Source organism: Hyalella azteca, unplaced genomic scaffold (assembly GCF_000764305.2).
Source record: "Hyalella azteca isolate HAZT.00-mixed unplaced genomic scaffold, Hazt_2.0.2 contig16994, whole genome shotgun sequence".
NCBI classification, from domain to species: Eukaryota; Metazoa; Arthropoda; class Malacostraca; order Amphipoda; family Hyalellidae; genus Hyalella; species Hyalella azteca.
The window spans coordinates 14,173-22,325 of record NW_025946797.1 but is presented as its reverse complement, the minus strand read 5'-3'; the positions used below and the strand labels follow the sequence as shown (position 1 = coordinate 22,325).

Genomic DNA, 8,153 nt, shown 5'->3' with positions numbered 1-8,153 from the left:
CCTGCCCCAGTAGCCCCTGTATATTGTGCTGTAAATATTTGCAGTTTAAATATACCATTAATATCCTGCCCCAGTAGCCCCTGTATATTGTGCTGCAAATATTTACAGTTGCCCGTCACGTGTTCTATGTTCACACCTCGGCTGTTATAAGTCAAGTCTGCAATGGGGAACTTATTGATTGATAGTACTTAAATAAAGAATTTATTTTGTTATTCTTTGGGAAATTTTAATTCTTTTAAGTGTTTATAAACCCTTCATTAATTAGTGATTCTTCTCATTATTATTTCATTAATTAATTCTTCTCATTATTATTTCATTAAAAAAATGATTTTTCTCCTTATTGTTTCATTATTTAGTGATTTTTTCCTTATTATTTCATAATTTAATGATTCTTTTCTTTAATATAAATTTCTTAGAAACTTACGATAAAATTAAGCCACGATTATCGGATAATTGCTATAGAAGGTGCAGTTACTGCAACACTTGATTATATGTGTGGTGATTTGTTGCCATTAAATGGCTTCCACTGCGCAGGTCAGTGGCCCCTCCACTGCGCAGGTCAGTGGCCCTCCACTGCGCAGGTCAGTGCCCCTCCACTGCGCACTCTGGTCTCTCAAAATTTACAATACAATCAACATCGCGACTAGTTCTAAATTATATAAATAAAAACAGCACAATATTCATTAGAAATAATTATATATGCAGTATTTGCGGGTTAAAAGTGCCATTAATATCCTGTCACAGTAGCCCCTATATATTGTATGCAAATACAATTTGTAACCCTATATATTGTATGCTACTGTAACCCTTCGCCTGTCTCGTGTTATATGTTCACCACCTCGGCTGCAATAAGTCAAGTCTGCAATGGGGAACTGATTGATTGATAGTACTGATTTTAAGTGTTTATACGCCCTTCATTAATTAGTGATTCTTCTTATTATTATTTCATTAATTAATTATTCTACTCATTATTATTTAATTAATTAGTTATTCTTCTCATTATTATTTCATTAATTATTGATTTTTCTCCTTGTTATTTCAATATTTAGTGATTTTTCTAATTATTTCATTATTTAGTAAATTTTTCTAATTATTTCATTATTTAGTAAATTTTCCTTATTATTTCATTATTTAGTGATTTTTTTCCTTATTATTTCATTATTTAATGATTCTTTTCCATATTATTTGATTATCTAGTACTTCTTCTCCTTTATATTTCTGGTAAACTTATGATAAAATTAAGCCACGATTATCGGATAATTGCTATAGAAGGTGCAGTTACTGCAACACTTGATTATATGTGTGGTGATTTGTTGCCATTAAATGGCATGATTGCAGGTGGTTCTTAATTGCAGGTGGTTCTTAATTGCAGGTGGTTCTTAATTGCAGGTNCTACTGCAGGAGGCGTGAGTTGCGTGTTATTAACTGGACATGAAGGCAGCGCATCTACCATCTACTGCAGGAGGCGTGAGTTGCGTGTTATTAACTGGACATGAAGGCAGCGCATCTACCATCTACTGCAGGAGGCGTGAGTTGCGTGTTATTAACTGGACATGAAGGCAGCGCATCTACCATCTACTGCAGGAGGCGTGAGTTGCGTGTTATTAACTGGACATGAAGGCAGCGCATCTACCATCTACTGCAGGAGGCGTGAGTTGCGTGTTATTAACTGGACATGAAGGCAGCGCATCTACCATCTACTGCAGGAGGCGTGAGTTGCGTGTTATTAACTGGACATGAAGGCAGCGCATCTACCATCTACTGCAGGAGGCGTGAGTTGCGTGTTATTAACTGGACATGAAGGCAGCGCATCTACCATCTACTGCAGGAGGCGTGAGTTGCGTGTTATTAACTGGACATGAAGGCAGCGCATCTACCATCTACTGCAGGAGGCGTGAGTTGCGTGTTATTAACTGGACATGAAGGCAGCGCATCTACCATCTACTGCAGGAGGCGTGAGTTGCGTGTTATTAACTGGACATGAAGGCAGCGCATCTACCATCTACTGCAGGAGGCGTGAGTTGCGTGTTATTAACTGGACATGAAGGCAGCTCATCTACCATCTACTGCAGGAGGCGTGAGTTGCGTGTTATTAACTGGACATGGCAGCTCATCTACCATCTACTGCAGGAGGCGTGAGTTGCATGTTATTAACTGGACATGAAGGCAGCTCATCTACCATCTACTGCAGGAGGCGTGAGTTGCATGTTATTAACTGGACATGAAGGCAGCTCATCTACCATCTACTGCAGAAAATAATTAAAAAATTAACAACATTTCACAGTTCGTAAATTTCTGCAAATTTTCTTCAAAACCTTGGAAAGTGGAACTTCATGTTGATTTTAGAAATAATAATCATAATATGTAATAATAAAAATAATAAATAATATTGATTATTGAATTTTATATTGATTATCATGAGAAAATAGTCAGATAAATCTATAAATTATTGAAGTTCTATCGGTTACCTTTATTTAGTAATAGGGACCTTATTTATGTACCTACCGTATGTTGGGTTGGTATGTTGTAAATAATGTAAACATTTTTTTTCCCCTTTTATCTATGTTGAGTTATGATTCAGAATTACTGAAGCAAAACTCGAGCCTTACTTTGATCATGAGCGGAAAAACATGTACATGGCGAAAATATATGAAGACTTGGAGTAGCAACGAGTTGTGGGTTTGAACCTCAGTCAGCAGTGAACATCATGTGGTGTTGCTTGTATACAGTGGCTTTGGATATGTTTGTGTTGTCTTACACAAAACTCAAAAACACACAGAGAAATGAGTTAGAATTTGTCCAAATAATGATTCGTCTTTTGTCTTGTGAGGTTCATTGTCCGCTCTCTGCTGGTGCTGCGAGAGTGTGTCACTATTTAGACAATATGACTCGTTAATTTTATGAGTGAACCTATACATGGCCTGGTTGAATTTTAAGGCTTGAAGGCATGTATCACGGGACTAATTTTCATGAAAATGTTGTCATAATTCATTAATTGTGAATTAATTTAGTGATTGGACAGTAATTTTTTGTGGGGAAATTCGAAGGTAGGTATGTANTATGTTGTAAATAATGTAAACCTTTTTTTTACCCCTTTTATCTATGATCCAGAATTACTGAAGCAAAACTCGAGCCTTACTTTGATCATGAGCGGAAAAACATGTACATGGTGAAAATATATGAAGTCCTAAAGTGGCAACGAGTTGTGGGTTTGAACCTCAGTCAGCAGCATAAATTTTGTTGTGTTGCTTGTAGGCGGTGCCCTTGAATGTGTTGTGTTGTCTTACACAAAACAAATTTTGTATAAATAATGATTCATCTTTTGTTTTGTGAGGATCATCGTCCGCTCTCTGCCAGTGCTGCGATAGTGTGTCACTATTTAGACAACATGACTCGTTAATTTTATGAGTGAACCTAATCATGGCCTGAGTTGAATTTTAAGGCTTGAAGGCATGTATCACGGGACTAATTTTCATGAAAATATTGTCATAATTCATTAATTGTGAATTAATTTAGTGATTGGACAGTAATTTTTGGGGGGGAAATTCGAAGGTAGGTAGGTATGTATCACGAGACTAATTTTCTGAAAATTTTGGTCCTAATCCATTAATAGTGAATTAATTTAGTGATTGGACAGTAATGTTTTTTTTTTGGAAACTGGAAGGTATGTTTCATGAGACTGATTTTCTGGAATTTTTCGTCCTAATTCGTTAATTATGAATTAATTTAGTGATTAAATCGTATTTTTTTGGTGCGCTGAGACGTGTTAACCTAATTGTGAAATAATTTAGTGACTAAACCGTGTGCGACGTCTCAATTAATTGTGAATCAATTTAGTAATTAATTAGACAGTAATATTTATTTTTTTGGTGCGCAGTGACGTGGAGGGCGCCCGCCGCACGCTGCAGGCCGTGCCCAGCCTGCACGAGCAGGACACGTGCGGCAGGCTGCTGCAGCTCTGCATACAGACGCTGCGTTACTCACATGCCTCACAACACGTGAGTGTTTTAGCCATAATTTTTCCTTATATAAAAGAGCAATAGGTAGTAGAAAAGTGACGGAAAAGGTAGGTAATGAAAGCTTTAGCTTATTTAGCTTGGTGATGCCCCCCCCCTCCTCACAACACGTGAGTGTACCCATCCTGCCTCACAACACGTGAGTGTACCCATCCTGCCTCACAACACGTGAGTGTACCCAGCCTGCCTCACAATACGTGAGTGTACCCAGCCTGCCTCACAACACGTGAGTGTACCCATCCTGCCTCACAATACGTGAGTGTACCCATCCTGCCTCACAATACGTGACTATTTTACCCATAATGCCTTATAAAAAACGTTCCTTATAAAAAATGTTCCTTATAAAAAATGTTCCTTAGAAAAAATGTTCCTTATAAAAAATGTTCTTTATAAAAAAGAGCAACAAGTAGTAGAAAAGTGGCTCTTTTATATAATAAGTAGTAGTTGAAAAGTAGTCGTTTATAAAAATAAGTAGTAGAAAAGGTAATGAAAGCTTCAGCATATTTAGCTTCGTGATGACAAGATGAACAAAAAATATATTGCATGCATTGCTTCATACATTTTACTCAGCTCTTTACCAGGCTTTTAGGTAGGAATAGCATTGTAGCTCGCAAACTGAGTGATATATCCGCTCAAATTACTATGTTAAATTTTTTATTATAAAACTATTTATTTGCTCTATATATATAAATGTTTATAAAAAACTGTAATTGAAGTGTAAATTTATATGTTGTCGAAAACTGTTTATTTGAGCTGTAAATGTTGACGAAAAACTATCACTATCAATCAATAATAAAATTATAACAATGAAAATAATCTTCAGTCGCTTACATTTCCACAACCTAATCAATATTTGGCAATTTGGCATTAATAATGTAATATTACTAATAATTATATTACCTTATTACATCTATACATTAATAATATTACAGTAATAAGCGAAATGAATATTTGGCATTAATAATGTAACATTACTAATAAAAATATTACATTAATAAGCAAAGGAATATTTGACATTAATAATTTAATAATACTAATAATCGTATTGAATTATTACATGTATACATTAGTAATAATATTAGAGTAATAACATAATGAATATCTGTGTTCTGCAGACGCGGCGCACGAGAGAGCGCGTGGCAGAAGGCGTGGTGGCTCTGCAGCAGCTGCTCCTGCAGCGCGCCACTCCTGCCCTCCTGCAGGAGTGGCGTCTCCACCTGCACTACATTGCTGCCATCTCCAAACTCCAGGTGCTGGCATGTAACATGTTATATTCACCTTTATTGCACTGAATTAGCTATATTTATCATAATATTTTTATAGTTTAATCTAATAGTTTGTATGGCTTGCACGTAACATATTATAATCACCTTTATTGCACTGAACTTGCTATACTTATCTTAATATACTTATCTATACGTCCAGGTGCTTGCACCTAACATATTTCCGAAAAGTTTCCTCTTATAATGATATGGTGAATTTTTGTGGTATTGTCTTTGCTTTTAACTTAACTTGCGATTCTAGCAAACAAGTGATTTTGAATTATTATTACTCTTGTTACCACATTATTACTGTTGTATATTCACATTTATTGCGCCGTAGTACCTATACTTATCTTAATTATATATTTTTTATAGTTTACTCTCAGAGATTTAAGCTGGAGTAACATTGGCGTCAAGTTAGCAGGGTAATGCACTAACCAACTTAGCATATTATCAATAGTTATTGCTTATATTTTTACCTGTTATTGATTGTTTTCCTTTACCGCTCAGCAGTTAGTGATTTGTCCTAACAAACGAGTTCCGATAGTACGGTCCATAGATAAATAGCATAACAAATGAACTGCTGTGACACACACAATATATTCCATTAGTCAACTCGCACTGAACAAACAATATAGCAAATGTACTGCTGTGACACACACAATATATTCCATTAGTCAACTCGCACTTAACAAATAATATAGCAAATGTACTGCCGTGACACACACAATATATTCCATTAATCAACTCGCACTTAACAAACAATATAACAAATGTACTGCTGTGACACACACAATATATTCCATTAGTCAACTCGCACTTAACAAATAATATAGCAAATGTACTGCCGTGACACACACAATATATTCCATTAGTCAACTCGCACTTAACAAATAATATAGCAAATGTACTGCTGTGACACACACAATATATTCCNCAATGAGTGAATGACTTACAATGAGTGAATGACTTACAATGAGTGAATGACTTACAATGAGTGAACGACTTGCAATGAGTGAATGACTTACAATGAGTGAATGACTTACAATGAGTGAACGACTTACAATGAGTGAATGACTTACAATGAGTGAACGACTCGCAATGAGTGAATGAAGTAGACACAATTCGGTGCTGTAAAGAATTCTCGTGAGTCTGCTACATTCGGAACACTTTTTGATTCATATTGTGTGACTCAAACCTATTCAAATTATTTGGGCTGCTTGCCCATACAAAATATACAAAATACATTGATAAATTAAATATTTTGATGACAAATTAAAGTTGAATGCTAAAGTTTTACGACTTACGTGAAAGGCGGTATTTATTGAACATTGTAGATGGATTCTTAGTCAAATTTATTCAAACTTAAGTAATTTATGAGTTTGTATAAATGAAAAAACATAAAAACAGTATCGTTGCAAATACTGGCCACTTCTTTGCAATTATATTAATTTTGTTTAAATCTTATTATTTTTTATCTATGAATATCACCTCCATATTTCCATATTTGTTGGCTGCATAAGCATTTGATGTTGCAGGTTTGCCGCAGCTGACGAGCCCGTAGAACAGCCTGTCCCAGATGTAGGGGACAGAAATGGGACCCACCAAATCCTACGGGACATCACTGAACAATCTAGTAACCTTGGACCCACTTCCAACAACAATCGTGTCTCCATAAGTGGGTCAGGCAGACACGGGGAACAGAAATCCTGGCTGGGCATGAATAAAGAGAACGCACAGCGCGAGCCCCGACATTCTGTCAGCCAACACGGCACTGATAGTGCCGTTACTGGCACCGAAGGAGCATTTACTGGTACTGATGGGGCGGTTACTGGCACCACAAATGCCTTTACTGGCACTGCAGGCTCCTTTTATGGCACCAAAGGGCCGTTTACTGGCACCAAAGGGCCGTTTACTGGCACTGAAGGGCCATTTACTGGCACTGATATGACCCCCGCTGGCCCTGAAGGCATCATTGCTGGCACCAAAGTTTCTGATGAAAATCAACTTGAAGAAGAGGAAGACAAGAAGCGTTGGCAGGAAGTTAGTGGTCTGCTGGAGCTGGGGGGTCTGCTGGGTCTGACGAGGGTGTCTGTCCTGCAGATGTTTGCAGAGGTCGCCCTGCAGCAGACCAGAGTAGCGCCGGCGCTCTGGGCCTTCAAGTGAGTCCTGGGCCTATACTTTCAAAGAAAGTTAAGAGATCGTAAGTTCATCAGCCAATCATTGACGGCCTTTCAGGCAAAATCCACCAATCATAGACAAGAAAATAGAGCGTAAGTACCTCCACAACACGAACAGTTGCTCTGAAAAGGCTTTTTACCGGGAAAAACTAGGTCAGGATGACTCATACAAGGGAAAGATGTGCATCACTGCTTGGACCAAGTCCCATTTATTTATCTGAGTGTAGAAACAACTGCGCTTGATAGTAATTTGATTAAACCTTAGTAGCAGCAATTACTTGAGGAAAAAAAGTCAAAAAGTGTCTACGGTAAATAAATAAAAAATGTTTTTTTTTCGGTAAAATTCGTGAGATTAATTATGTTGAGATAATTTTGGCCCCTCAAGACTTGAAGATCCCACAGAGTAACAAGTGTTCAGAGTTTGTTTAGGTACACCAAACCACGGCCATGCTGATGCATCACCTTTGACGGCGACCAAGCGCCCCCCCCCCCCAGCGAGACCGTGAAATGAACTGAGCTTTTCTAGGCTAGAATCTATGGTTAGCTCCTCTCATCTCGGTATTTGTGGTGGCAACCATGACTACCCACGCAACCATGACTACCCACGCAACCATGACTACCCATGCAACCATGACTACTCACGCAACCATGACTACTCACGCAACCATGACTACTCACGCAACCATGACTACTCA

At 37.5% G+C, this 8,153-nt stretch overlaps 1 long non-coding RNA gene across 2 annotated transcripts; it reads left to right on the top strand.

The window, feature by feature from the left end:
- Positions 1-1,446: 1,446 nt before the first annotated feature.
- Positions 1,447-5,264, top strand: LOC125179371. Of its 2 annotated transcripts, none has more exons than XR_007157243.1 (3): positions 1,447-1,467; positions 3,878-3,998; positions 5,132-5,264. It is a non-coding gene; the product is annotated as an uncharacterized LOC125179371 (long non-coding RNA). The 2 variants fall into 2 exon arrangements; XR_007157242.1 differs by lacking the exon at positions 1,447-1,467 and adding an exon at positions 1,991-2,016.
- The last annotated feature ends 2,889 nt before the right edge of the window (positions 5,265-8,153 follow it).